Source organism: Vulpes lagopus, chromosome 12, assembly GCF_018345385.1.
Source record: "Vulpes lagopus strain Blue_001 chromosome 12, ASM1834538v1, whole genome shotgun sequence".
NCBI classification, from domain to species: domain Eukaryota; kingdom Metazoa; phylum Chordata; class Mammalia; order Carnivora; family Canidae; genus Vulpes; species Vulpes lagopus.
Window position 1 is genome coordinate 15,875,334 of NC_054835.1, and position 15,257 is coordinate 15,890,590.

General features: G+C 42.0%; 1 pseudogene; it reads right to left on the minus strand.

Annotated features, from left to right (window-relative positions):
* Positions 1 to 6,861: 6,861 nt before the first annotated feature.
* Positions 6,862 to 7,691, minus strand: LOC121474188 (annotated as a pseudogene).
* Between the last annotated feature and the right edge of the window lie 7,566 nt (positions 7,692 to 15,257).

Below are 15,257 nucleotides of genomic sequence, written 5' to 3' on the forward strand. Positions count from 1 at the left end.
TGGTTAAGCATGGGCCTTCACCTTTGGCTCAGGTCAAGATCCCAGGGTCCTGGGATTGAGCCATGCTTTGTGCTCCCTGCTTAGTGGGGAATTTGCTTCTCCTCAACCTCTCCCCCTTCCCTCTGCTTGTGCTCTCTCTTTCTCCCTTTCAAATAAATAAATAAAATCATTAAAGGGGAACCTGAGTGGTTCAATCAGTTAACTGCCTTCAGCTCAGGTCCTGATCCTGGGGTCCTGGGAGATCAAGCCCTGTATCAGGCTCCCTTCTCAGTGGGGAATCCACTTCTCCCTCTCCTTCTGTCCCTCTCCCCACTCCCACTCATGTTCTCTCAAACAAACAAACAAACAAACAAACAAACAAACAGGGGCACCTGGGTGGCTCAGTGGTTGAGCGCCTCCCTTCGGTCCAGGGCGTGATCCTGGAGACCCGGGATCGAGTCCTACGTTGGGGTCCCTGCGTGGAGCCTGCTTCTCCCTCTGCCTGTGTCTCTGCCTCTCTCTCTCTCTGTGACTCTCATGAATGGATAAAGTCTTAAAAAAAAATGAATGTTACTCTTGTTGGATGTAATAATGATATTGTGGTTATATTAACAAAATCTGTTAGTAATACTGTAGGATATACAATAATGGTCCCCCAGAGATGTCTACATCTTAATCCCTACAACCTGTGAATTTGTCACCTTACATGGCAAAAGGGATTTAGCAGTTGTGAATAAGGATCGTGGGGTACCTGGGTGGCTCAGCGGTTGAGTGTCTGCCCTTGGCTCAGTTCATGATCCCGAAGTCCTGGGATCGAGTCCCATATCGGGTTCCCTGCAGGGAGCCTGCTTCTCCCTCTGCTTCTGTCTCTGCCTCTCTCTGTGTCTCTCATGAATAAATAAATACAATCTTTTTTTTTAAGGGTGTTTACCAATTAGTCCATACTGCAAGCCTAGTAACCTGGAAAGCATGGACTACCATTCAACTTTTTTTTTCTTTAAAAGTTTTACCTATTTATTTGAGAGAGCACAAGTGAGCATGAGCAGAGGGAGAGGGAGAAGCAGACTCCCTGCTGAGCAGGGAGCTGGATGCAGGGTTGATCCTAGGACCCCAGGATCATGACCTGAGCCAAAGGCACTTAACTGATTGAGCCACACAGGTGCCCTAAATCATGGAATCTTGAGAGGTTTGGAAGTGATGGGTTTTACTAATGATTTGGAGAACCACAGAAACTTGATTGGAATCAACCACAAAAGTAGAAGGATGCAGATGTGGTAGATTGCTCATGTGTCCAAGCCTTTCTTGGCACATGACAGAAGGATTGAGGAGGGATGGCAGGATGCAGAGGAGGTGCCAGGGGAGCCATCTGCACTCCCATCTTTTGGCACAATATAAACGTAGGTATTTTCTTGTGGGTAAAATGGACAAGACAGTAAGTTGGTGGGCTGAACCCACTTGCCCGTAACCTGCCAAGAGGGGAAGTCTTTCAGAACCCTCCTAACAAATTTACACAGGTGTTCCCAAGAAAGCCAGTCACTGGCCGCCTGCCAGATATATATATATATCAATAAGGAGAAGTTATCCCACCAATGTAAATAGGAGTCCATATTAGAAACTCTACTGATATAATTAACTATACTTATTCATTGAAGAAAAAAACATATAGTTGATAAAAATAGAGCCTGAAGTTGCATCCAGTAAAAAGTCAACACTTTTGTTTAAAATTTCCTTAAATATGGGATCCCTGGGTGGCGCAGCGGTTTGGCGCCTGCCTTTGGCCCAGGGCGCGATCCCGGAGACCCCGGATCGAATCCCACGTCGGGCTCCCGGTGCATGGAGCCTGCTTCTCCCTCTGCCTGTGTCTCTGCCTCTCTCTCTCTCTCTCTCTGTGACTATAATAAATTAAAAAAAATAAATAAATAAATAAAAAATAAATAAATAAAATTTCCTTAAATAATCTCTATACCCAAAGAGTGGCTCAAACTCACAACCCCAAGCTCAAAAGCTACATGCTCTACCGACTGAGCCAGCCAGGTGCCCCAATACTTGTTTTTTTTTTTAAACTCATTTTTAATTTATTTTTAAAGATTTTAATTATTTATTTGAGAGAGAGCAAGCACAAAGAGTGAGGGAGAAGGAGATGCAGGCTCCCTGCTGTGCAGGGAGTCCAACTTGAGGCTTTATCCCAGGACTCTGGGATCATGACCTGTGCTGAAGGCAGATGCTTAACTGACTGAGCCACCCAGTCACCCCTAAACTCATTTTTAATAAACATTCTTACCAAATTAGAAATAGAAGAATCTCTTTAATTTAATAAAACAACAACTAGGGACTCCTGGGCATCTCAGTCTTAGGTGATCTCAAGTCAGGTCTTGATCTCAGGGTCATGAATTCAAGAAAAAACAAAACGAATCAATACAAATGATGACAACAACAACTATTTATCAGAAACCAATAGAAAACACTACTCTTAATGGTGAAATATTAGAAATTTACATTAAAGTATTGAATTTAACACCTGGGTGGCTCAACGTTGAGCATCTGCCTTCAGCTCAGAGCTTGATCATTGTCCAGGGATTGAGTCCCACATTGGGCTCCCTGCTAGGAGCCTGCTTCTCTCTCTGCCTGTGTCTCTGCCTCTGTGTCTCTCAAGAATAAAAAGTAAAATATTTTTTAAAAATATGGAATTTAACAATAAATACCCTATTTATTTTATTTATATATTTATTTGACAGAAAGAGAGAGAGCAGAAGTAGGCAGAGTAGCAGGCAGGGGATCCCTGGGTGGCGCAGCGGTTTAGCAGTTTAGGGGATCCCAGGGCGCCATCCTCGAGACCCGGGATCGAATCCCACGTTGGGCTCCCGGTGCATGGAGCCTGCTTCTCCCTCTGCCTGTGTCTCTGCCTCTCTCTCTCTCTCTCTCTCTCTCATAAATAAATAAAAATTAAAAAAAAAAAAGAGTAGCAGGCAGAGGGACGGGAAGAAGAAGAGAAGAAGAGGAGAGGGAGAAGCAGACTCCCTGCTGACAGGGAACTGAATGCAGGGATGGATCCCAGGGCCTCAGGATCATGACTGGAGCTCAAGGTAGATGCTTAACCGGCTGAGCCACAGATGATCCTATGCATTAATTTTAAAAGATAAAAAGGTGAACCAAAAGAAATAAAAATAACTTTTTCTGCTACAATAATATTCTTCTGTAGATTGCCTTTTCCATTTAATATATCATGTGTGTGTGTGTATACATATATTAGGTATATTCTACACCCAAAGTGGGACTCAGACTCCTGAAAAATATGTATTACCTTAAAAAAATATATGTATTACCTTTATAACACAAATGTATTTATAAAGATACTGGGGCAAAAAAAAAAAAAAGATACACATGGGGACACCTGGGTGGCTCATCGGTTTAGTGTCTGTCTTTGGTTGGGGGCATGGTCCCAGAGTCCCGGGATGGAGTCCCACTTCAGACTCCCTGCAAGGAGCCTGTTTCTCCCTCTGCCTATGTCTCTGCCTCTCTGTGTGTGTCTCTCATGAATAAATAAATGAAATATTTTTTAAAAGATTTATTTGAGAGGAAAAAGAGGGCACAGGCCTAGGAGCAAAGAGAGGGAAAGAGAATCTCAAGCAGACTCCCTGCTGAGCACAGAGCCCAATGTAGGGCTCAATCTCATGACCCTGAGATAATGACCTGAGCCTAGGAGATCCCTGGGTGGCTCAGTGGTTTAGCACCTGCCTTTGGCCCACACATGATCCTGGAGTCCCAGGATCGAGTCCTGCCTCAGGCTCCCAGCATGGAGAGCTGGGATAAGTAAACAAATCTTAAGGAAAAAAAAAAGTAATATACAGCCTGGTACTGGACTCCCAAAAAAAAAAAAAAGTGACCTGAGCCTAAATTAAGAGTTGGTCGCTTAACTAACTTAGCAATCCAAGTGCCCCTATTCTAATAGTTTTTCAGTTAATTGTCTTGACTCTTCATAGTGTATTGCTGAAAATTTAGTCTCTTCCTTTATAAACTATATTGTTCCTATTTACTTTTCATTTCTCCATATCTATGGAGCTTCAGAGAAATATTGAATGAGAGATTAAAATGGGCATTTATTGGGGAACCTGGGTGGCTCAGTCCATTTATCACCTGCCTTTGGCTTGGGTCATGGTCCTGAGGTCCTGGGTTCAGTCCCACATCTTTTAAAATTAATGCATAGGATCATCTGTGGCTCAGCTGGTTAAGCATCTACCTTGAGCTCAAGTCATGATCCTGAGGCCCTGGGATCCATCCCTGCATTCAGTTCCCTGTCAGCAGGGAGTCTGCTTCTCCCTCTCCTCTGCCTACCACTTCCCCTGCTTGTGCTCTCTCTTTGTGTCAAATAAATAAATAAGGGATGCCTGGGTGGCTCAGTGATTTAGCACCGCCTACAGCCCAGGGCCTGATCCTGGAGACTCAGGATCAAGTCCCACTTCAGGCTCCCTGCATGGAGCCTGCTTCTCCCTCTGCCTGTGTCTCTGCCTCTCTCTCTTTCTCTGTGTCTCTCATGAATAATAAAAAAAAAAAAAGGCTCAGGGCATGATCCCAGAGTCCTGGAAAAATCTTAAATAAAATAAATAGAATCTTTTTAAAAATTAAAAAATAAAATATGTAAAGATATTTATTAAAATACAAAAATAAATAAAAATAAACACAAAGAAAAAGCTGAAAATAAAACAATTAGAATCCCTAAAGGGTGCCTGCATGGCTCAGTCTGTTGGGGGTCTGACTCTTGGTTTCAGCTCAGGTCATGATCCTGAGGTCCTAGAATCGAGCCCCGCACGGAGCTCTGTGTGGAGTCTACTTGTCCATCTCCCTTCCACTCTGCTCATCCCCACTGCAGTCCCTCACCTGCTCTCTCTCTCAAATAAATGAATAAAATCTTTTCTAAAAACCCGATTTTAATCTTCTTTTAATGCATTTTTATTGTTTTCTAAGTATAATTGTATTTTTTTAAAGATTTGTTAATTTATTTATTCAGAGAGAGAGAGAGAGAGAAGCAGAGGACACAGGCAGAGGGAGAAGCAGGCTCCTCACAGGGAGCCCGATATGAGACTCAATCCCAGATCCCAGGATCACGCCCTGTGCCAAAGGCAGGCATTCAACCACTGAGCCACCCAGGTATCCCCATGTGTATCTTCATAAATACATTTGTGTTATAAAGGTAAAACATATTTTTAAAAATGTAAACAAATTCAGCGGTGCCTAGGTGGCTCAATTGGTTAAGTGTCTGCCTTTGGCTCAGGTCATGATCCCAAAGTCCTGGGATTGAGCCCTGCATTGGGCTCCCTACTCAATGGGGAGTCTGCTTCTCCCTCTACCCCTCCCCCCACTTTCTTTTTTTTTTTTTAAGATTTATTTATTTATTCATGAGAGAGAGAGAGAGAGAGAGAGAGAGAGGTAGAGAAAACACAGGCAGAGGGAGAAGCCCCCTTCCCCCACTTATACTCACTTTTTATCTCTCACTGTCTCCTAAATGAACAACTAAAATCTTTTAAAATATATAAAAATAAAAATGTAAACAAATTTAAAATAAAATAATTTTGAAATATTTAAAATAAAATAATTAGCCTATCTTTACAAATAAAAACACAATGATAACTTAAAAAAACACTAAACTGCAAGCTCCCGGAGGCAATGACTCATCATATTTTTAATGTCCTATTTCCTTCTTGTAGTGCTTAGTACACTGCCATGTATGGATATTCTACTCAAGACAAGTCAAGTGAAGTTTTGTTTCCATTATAGGAAATTTTTCAACAAAGTTGGGAGATTCATACTTAAGCGTGTGATTTAATGACCTGGTGATTGTTTTAAAGGATTTTCAATGGAGTATAAAGTACCCATTAACACAGCAGCTGTGAGAAGTGCTGTATCTTACCGTGAGAGCCACCTCTACAGCACCATGATTTCTTTTTTAAAGTAATCTCTCCACTCAACGTGGGGCTCAAACTCATGACCCTGAGATCAGGAGTCAAGAGTCCTACCCATTGAACCAGCCAGCACTCTGTGCACCATGATTTTTTATAAGTTTATAGCCCCAGATGCTATATCAAAAATGTTTCTGCTTTTTTATTCAACACGGTACTGAAAGTCCTCGCCACAGAAATCAGACAAGAAAAGGAAAAAGAAGGATGACTAGGTGGCTCAGCAGTTGAGCGCCTACCTTTGACTCAGGGCCTGATCCCAAGTTCCTGGGATCGAGTCCCGCATCGGGTTCCCTGCATAGAGCCTGCTTCTCCTCCCTATGTCTCTGCCTCTCTCTCTGTGTCTCTCATGAATAAATAAATAAAATCTTTAAAAAAAAATGGAAAGGAAAAAGAAATGATAGGCATCCAAGTAGGTAAGGAGAAAGTAAAACTTCCACTATATTCTTAACAGATGTAAACTATTTATTAAATATTTGTTACCAAATATTGTTAAATACAATATTTACAGCATATCGCTTTTTTTCCAGCATATCACTTTCAAATATTTTTTATTTATTTATTTGAGAGAGAAAGAGAGAGCATGAATAGAGAAGAGGCAGAGGGAGAGGGAGAAGCAGACTTCCCACTGAGCAGGGAGCCTGATATGGGACTCTATCCCAGGACCCTGAGATCATGACTTGAGCCGAAGGCAGACGTTTTTTTTTTTTATGATAGTCACAGAGAGGCAGAGACACAGGTAGAGGGAGAAGCAGGCTCCATGCACCGGGAGCCCGACGTGGGATTCGATCCCGGGTCTCCAGGATCGCGCCCTGGGCCAAAGGCAGGCGCCAAACCGCTGCGCCACCCAGGGATTCCCTGAAGGCAGACGTTTAACCGACTGAGCCACCCAGGCGCCCAGAGCAGTATATGTTTTCAACATATACAAATTTCATGCCACAGTTTTGAAGGTCTGAATTATCAAGTTGGTTTGATGAATTAAACAGTTGACACTTATGAACATATTTATTGCCTTGTCATCTTTATAATAGGTTTTCAGAGTAACACTGAAACCTTTGGAGTACTTTACAAATTTCAAGTATTCAGTATTCAAGTTCACTGCAGTTCTGGTATTGATATTTCTTGAAGACATTATTCATTTATATTATTTTTTTTAATTTTTATTTATTTATGATAGTCACACACAGAGAGAGAGAGAGAGGCAGAGACATAGGCAGAGGGAGAAGCAGGCTCCATGCACCGGGAGCCCGACGTGGGATTCGATCCTGGGTCTCCAGGATCGCGCCCTGGGCCAAAGGCAGGCGCCAAACCACTGCACCACCCAGGGGTCCCTATTCATTTATATTAAATTCTTTTATTACACTAGCTATATCCTTGATTGCAGAAATGTCTCTGTCATTGATCTTATCTGGGATCTTATTGAGAATTTGTTTAAATGTTCATGCCTTTTCATTTAGCTTCTGCAATTCTGGATCTGTTCATTCAGTCATATGCTCTTCTCCATCATTAGCTGCTATTTGAAGGAGGGACTCTGTGAAGTTAAGTTCTACACTTTTTTTTCTCTAAAATTTTCGTAACGTCTTGTTTGAGTCCTGGATTTTCTTTTTAAGCCTTAATGAAAGCTGCTTTCAGTATCTGAGCTGCAGACAGGTTTACTCATTCTAGCTCATTAAACATAGGATACATTACTGCATAGAGGGGTGTAGAAACCATGGAAGTGGTCTCAGCTTCATTCTTTATCTCTTCCATTGTCATCCTCATCCAAAAGGCAGCTACAGTAGAACAAGCAGTTCTAAAATTCAGAGGAGGGGTAGCCCGGGTGGCTCAGCGGCTTAGCACCGCCTTCAGCCCACGGTCTGATCCTGGAGACCTGGGATCCAGTCCCACATCAGGCTCCATGCATGGAGCCTGCTTCTCCCTCTGCCTGTGTCTCTGCCTCTCTCTCTCTCTGTGTCTCTCATGAATGAATAAATAAATAAAATAAATAAACCAATTAAAAAAATTCAGAGGTGTCTTTATCCACAGCAGTATTTATTTTTCCTTTTTATGTTGAAAGAATAGGGCACAAAGCATATACTGACTGGCAACTGAGGCACTGATTTCACTTCCCACCTTTATTTATTTATTTTTCAGTAGGCTCTGTGTCCACCAACTCACGACCCTGAGATCAAGACCTGAGCTGAAATCAAAAGTCACATGCTTAACTGACTGAGCCACCCAGGTGCAGATACTTCCCACTCTTAAACTTTCACCACTGGGGCACCGGGATGGCTCAGTTGGTAAAGAAACTAACTTCTTTTTTTTTTAAGATTTTATTTATTTATTCATGAGAGACACATAGAGAGAGGCAGAGACATAGGCAGAGGGAGAAGCAGGCTCCCTGGAAGGAGCCTAATGTGGGACTTGATCCCCAACCCCAGGATCACGCCCTGAGCCAAAGACAGATGTTCAACTGCTGAGCCACCCAGGTGTCCCAAGAAACTGACTCAATTTTGCCTCAGGTCATGGTCTCTGGCTCATAGGATCAAGTCCAGAGTTGGGCTCTGTTCTCAGTGTGGAGTCTGCTTGAGATTCTTTCCCTCTCCTTCTCCCTCTGCCCCTCCCCTTGCTCTCTCTCTCTCTTTCTTTCTCTCAAATAAATAAGTAAATAATCCTTAAAAAAGACTTCCACTATTTTCAGAAGACATGATACTATATACAGAAAACCCCAAAGACTCCACAAAAACTACTTGAACTAATAATCGAACTCAGTAAGGTCACAGGATACAAAATTAATATAAAGAAATCTATTGCATTTCTACACACTAATAATGAAGTTGTAGAAAGAGAAATTAAGAAAACGATCCCATGTATAATTGTACCAAAAATAATAAAATACCTAGGAATAAATTCATACTCATATAGAGTATGAAAGACCCATACTCTGAAAACTATAAAATTTGGATGAAAGAAATTGAAGACAACACAAACAAGTGGAAAGACATTTCATGCTCATGGATTGGAAGAACAAATATTGTTAAAATGTCCATACTACCCAAAGCAATCTACAGATTTAATATAATCCCTATCAAAATACCAACACTATTTTTCACAGAACTGGAACAAATAATGCTAAAATTTGTATGGAACCATAAAAGTCCCCAAATAGCCAACGAAGTATTTTTTTTTAACTTTTTACAACAAAGTCAGTTTTATTTTTTTTATATAATAAATTTATTTTTTTATTGGTGTTCAATTTACCAATATACAGAAAAACACCAGTGCTCATCCTGTCAAGTGCCCCCCTCAGTGCCCGTCACCCATTCACCCCCACCCCCTGCCCTCCTCCCCTTCCACCACCCCTAGTTCGTTTCCCAGAGTTAGGAGTCTTTATGATGTTCTGTCTCCCTTTCTGATATTTCCCACACATTTCTTCTCCCTTCCCTTATATTCCCTTTCACTATTATTTATATTCCCCAAATGAATGAGAACATACAATGTTTGTCCTTCTCCGATTGACTTACTTCACTCAGCAGCCAAAGAAGTCTTGAAAAATAAAAACAAATCTGTAGGTATCACAATCCCAGATTTCAAGATATACTACAAAGCTGTAGTAATCAAAACAGTATGGTGGTGGCACAAAAAGAGACACACATATCAATGGAACAAAATAGAGAGCACAGTAATAAACCCACTGTTATATGGTCAGTTAATCTTTGACAAAGGAGGCAAGACTATCTAATGGGAAAAAGATACTCTTTTCAACAAATGGTGTCTGAAAAACTGGAGCAACATGGAAAAGAATGAAACTGGATCACTTTAATATTCTATACCCAAAAATAAATCCAAAATGGGGCACCTGGCTGGCTCAGTTGAGGAGGGTGTGACTCTTGATCTTGGATTCATGAGTTTTAAGACTGACGTTAGGTGTAAAAATTACCTGAATAAATAAAATTGAGAAAATCCAAAATGGATTAAGGAGCTAAATGTGAGACCTAATATCATAAAAACCCTGGTTATAGAGCATAGGTGGTAATTTATCTGACATCAGCCATGGCAGCAATGTTCTAGATATGTCTCCTGAGGCAAGGGAAATAAAAGCAGAAATAAACTATTGGGACTACATCAACATGAAAAGCTTGTGCATAGCAACAAACCATCAAAATGAAAAAATAATCTACTGAATGGGAAAGATATTTGCAAATGACATGCCCAACAAAGGGTTAGTATACAAAATATATACATAATTTATACAACTCAACACCAAAACCCCAATCCAATAAAAAATGGGCAGAAGACATGAACAGATATTTCTCCAAAGAAGATAGATGGCCAACAGACACATGAAAAGATGCTCAGCATCACTCATCAGGGAAATGCAAATCAAAACTACAATTAAATATCACCTTACACCTGTGAGAATGCCTAAAATAACACAAGAAACAAGTTTTGGCGAGGAGGTGGAGAAAAATGAACCCTCTTGCATTATTGGTGGGAATGTAAACTGGTGCAGTCACTGTGAAAAACAGTATGGAACTTCCTCAAAAAGATGAAAATTAGGGATTCCTGGGTGGCTCAGCGGTTGAGTGCCTGCCTTCAGCCCAGGGTGTGATCCTGGAGACCCAGGATCAAATTCCATGTCAGGCTCCCCTGCATGGAGCCTGCTTCTCCCTCTGCCTGTGTCTCTGCCTCTCTCATGAATAAATAAATAAAATCTTAAAAAAAAAAGATGAAAATTAGAAGTACCATGTGATCTAGCAATTCCATTACTGGGTATTTACCCAAAGAATACCAAAAAGATACATGCATACCTATGTTTATTGGAGCATTATTTACAATAGCCTTACTATAGAAGTAATCCAAGTGTCTATCAATAGATGAATGGACAAAGATGTGGTATATATACACAATGGAATATTATTAAACCATTAAAAAGAATGAAATCTTGCCACTTGCAGCAACATGGATAGATCTAGAGAATATGATGCCAAGTAAAATAACCAGTCAGAGAAAGACAAATACCATATGATCTCACTCATATGTGCAATTTAAGAAACAAACAAAGGCACCTGTGAGGTTCAGTCAGTTAAGCATCCAACTCTTGATTTCGGCTCAGGACATGATGTCAGGGTCATGAGATGGAGCCCTGCCTTGGGCTCTGCGCTGGGTAGAGAACCTGCTTAAGACTCTCTCTCCCTCTCCCTTTACCCCCAACCCACCAACCACATATGTGCACACTCTAACTCTTAAAAAAAAGGAAGAAAAAGAGACAAATCACTTTTTTTTTTTTTTAAATACTCCACACCTAGTGTGAAGCTCAACACAGGGCTTGAACTCACAATCCTGAGATCAAAACTTGAGTTGAGATCAAGACTTGAGTTGAGATCAAGAGTTGATTGCCCACCCAGGCACCCCCAAAAGACTCTTAACTATTTATACACAAACTGATGGTTAGCAGAAGGGATGTGAGGGAGATGAATGGAATAGGGAATGAGGATTATGCACTTATTGGGGCATCTGGGTGGCTCAGTGGTTGAGCGTCTGCCTTCAGCTCAGGTCAGGATCTTATGTGCACTTATGATAAGCACTGAATAACATATAGAATTGTTGAATCAGGGGATCCCTGGGTGGCGCAGCGGTTTGATGCCTGCCTTTGGCCCAGAGTGTGAACCTGGAGTCTGGGGATTGAGTCCCACGTCGGGCTCCCTGCGTGGAGCCTGCTTCTCCCTCTGCCTGTGTCTCTGCCTCTCTCTCTGTGTCTCTCATGAATAAATATAACTGGTTTTGCAAGTTGATTTTGTGTCTTTCAACTTTACTGAGTAAGATCTAACACGTTTTGTTTTGTTTTGTTTTGTTGAACCTTTAGTATGTATTTTCTGCTTAAAAGGTCAAGTCTAAAAAAAAAAGGTCAAGTCTACAAACAGAAGTCATTTTACTTCTTCCTTTGTAGTTCAAGTGCCTTTTAATTCTTTGTATTTCCTAATTGCTTTGGCTAACAACTTCTAGTACTACACTGAATAGCTGGGGAAAGGAGGCATTTTATCTTGTTCATGATCTTAGGGGGAAAGCTTTGGGTCTCAACATTGAGTATGATGTTACCTGGGGTTTTTTCATATATGGCCTTTATTATGTTGAAGAAGTTCCCTTCTATTCCTAGTTTATTATATTTACTATGAAAGGTCAATTTTTTTTTTTAGATTTTGTTTTTTTACGATTTTACTTTTTTTTTTACTTTTTATTTTTTTGTTCATGAGAGAGAGGCAGAGACACAAGCAGAGGGAGAAGCAGGCTCCATGCAGGGAGCCTGACGTGGGGAAGTGGGGACGTGGGACCCGATCCCGGGACCCCAGGGTCCTGCCCGGCCGAAGGCAGGGGTAACTGCTTAGCCATCTGGGCTACCCGAGATTTTACTTTTTAAAGTAATCTCCACACCTAGCATGGGGCTTTAATTTACAACCGAAGATGAAGAGTCACATGTTCTACCAACTGAGCCAACCAGGCACCCTTAAAGATTTTACTTTATTTTTTCCAAAGATTTTATTTCATTTTTTTAAGATTTTATTTATTGGGTCAGCTCGGGTGGCTGAGCGGTTAAGCTCTGCCTTCAGCCCAGGGCGTGATCCTGGAGACCTGGGATTGAGTCCCACTTCAGACTCCCTGCATGGAGCCTGCTTCTCCCTCTGCCTGTCTCTGCCTCTCTCTCTTTCTCTCTCTGTGTGTCTCATGAATAAATACAAATCTTAAAAAAAAAAAGATTTTATTTATTTATTCACGACATACACACACACACACACACACACACACACACACACACACACAGGCAGAGACATAGGAAGAGGGAGGGGAAGCAGGCTCCTTGCAGGGAGCCCGATGCAGGAGTTGGGCTCTGTGCTGGGGAGAGTCGGCTCAAGATTCTCTTTCCCTCTGCCTCTCCCCCTGCTCTCTCTCTAAAAAAAAAGAAAAACAAAAGGATCTCCTTGGGGCAGCCCGGGTGGCTCAGTGGTTTAGCACCACCGAAGGCCTGATTCCGAAGACCCTGGATCGGGTACCACGTTGGGCTCCCTGCATGGAGCCTGCCTCTCCCTCTGCCTGTGTCTCTGCCTCTCTCTCATGAATGAATGAATGAAATCTTAAAAAAAAGAAAACAACAATGAAGTTCTTTTTTTTTTTAATTTTATTTATTCATTCATGAGAGACAAGAGACAGAGAGAGAGAGAGAGAGAGAGAGAGAGGCAGAGACCTGGCAGAGGGAGAAGCAGGCTCCATGCAGGGAGCCTGACGTGGGACTCGATCCCAGGTCCCCAGGATCACACACGGGGCTGAAGGCAGCACTAAACCGCTGAGCCACCCCGGTTGCCCTGTTTAAGTTTTTTTTAAATGAATTTTCCATTATTTAGGCATGATTAAGTCACTGGCCATTGGTGACTAACTCAATCCCCAGCTTCTCCCATCCCTGGAGATCAGGAGTAGGGTGGGTAAGTTAAACAATCCTTGGGGGTGCCTGGTTAAGTATCTGACTCTTCAATTCAGCTCAGTTCATGATTTCAAGGTCATGGGATGAAGCTCTAGGTCGGCTCTGTGCTCAGTGCAAAGCCTGCCTGGGATTCTCTCTCTGCCCCTCCCCTGCTCTCGCTCTCTATCTCTCTCTAAAATAAAACAAATCAATGTCTTTTTTTTTAAAGATCTAATTTATTTATTCATGAGAGACAGAGAGAGAGGCAGAGACATAGGAAAGGGAGAGGCAGGCTTCTCACAGGGAGCCCAATGAGGGACTAGATAGATTCCAGGACCCCAGGATCGAGACCTGAGCGGAAGGCAGATTCTCAACCACTGAGCCACCCAGGCATCCCCTAATCCTATTTTTTGTTAATGCTACTACTAGTGCTCATTATCCCAGTGACTCAGTGGGAAGGTGGGAACTCAATTTTAATTTTTGTCCCTCCTCACAAAATCTACACATCTAATCAGCCTTTCTTTTTTTTTTTTTTTTTTAAGATTTATTTGGGAGAGAGCAGAGAAAGCACAAAAGTGAGCATGAGTGGGGATGAAAGTCAGAGGGAGAGGGATAAGCAGGCTCCCTGCTGAGCAGGGAGACCAACCCAGCAGCTTTCCCTACCAATCTTTTTTTTTTTTTTAAGATTTTATTTACTCATTCATGAGAGACACAGAGAGGCAGAGACATAGACAGAGGGAGAAGCAGATTCCTCACAGGGAGCTGATGAAGGACTGAATCCCCTGACCCTGAGTTCATGACCTGAGCTGAAGGAAGATGCTTAACCGACTGAGCCACTCTGATGCCCCACAAACCTTTGTAAAAAAAGGTTTTATTGGGACGCCTGGGTGGCTCACCAGTTAAGCCTCTGTCTTCAGCTTGAGCGTGATCCTGGGTCCCACATCGGGCTCCCTGCAGGGAGCTTGCTTCTCCCTCTGCCTATGTCTCTACTTTTCTCTCTCTCTCTGTCATGAATGAATAAATAAAATCTTAAAAAAAAAAAAAGTCTTTGTTTCTTGAGAGACAGAGATTGTGAGCACAGGCTGTGGGGGAGTGACAAAGGGAGAGGAAGAAGCCGACTCCTCACTGAGCAGGGAGCTCCAAGTGGGGCTCGATTCCAGGACCCTGGTATCATGACCTGAGCTGAAGGCAGTCATTTAACCGACTGAGCCACCCAGGCGCCCCAACTTTTTTTTAAATATTACTTTTAAGTAATCCCTAAAGCAATGTGGGGTTTGAATTTACAACCTTGAGATCGATTTGCATGCTCTACCAACTGAGCCAGCCAGGTGCCCCCAGCTACAAACTCTTGTGGTTTTTCCCTGCAGTACTATTCTTATTTGTTCTTTCCTTCCTATTTTCATTGCAACAATGTGTTGCCTTTTACCTCTTTTATTGTAGCCTGATAGTTTATTTTTTTTTAAAGATTTAATTTATTCATGAGACACAAAGAGAGAGAGAGAGAGAGAGAGAGAGGCAGACACAGGCAGAAGGAGAAGCAGGCTCCATGCAGGGAGCCTGATCTGATGCACGACTTGATCCCGGGACTCGAGGATCACTACCTGAGCCCAAGGCAGGCACTAAACCACTGAGCCACCCAGGGATCCCTTAGCCTGATAGTTTAATCTCTTCTTTAATCACAGCTATACCATCTATTTTGTTTAGTTTTTATTTCATAATCATAAATTTAATTTTGCAATCCAGTTAGACTTGGAGAGGAGTAAGGAAAATATGCAATCCATAGAACTGTAGTGAGAGCACAAAGATTATAGGATATTTTAAGCAGATGGGGGTACAGGGGCACTCTCCTGAGCTATAGAAGTAACAGTCTGTAGTAAAAATACAAGTCAAATTTA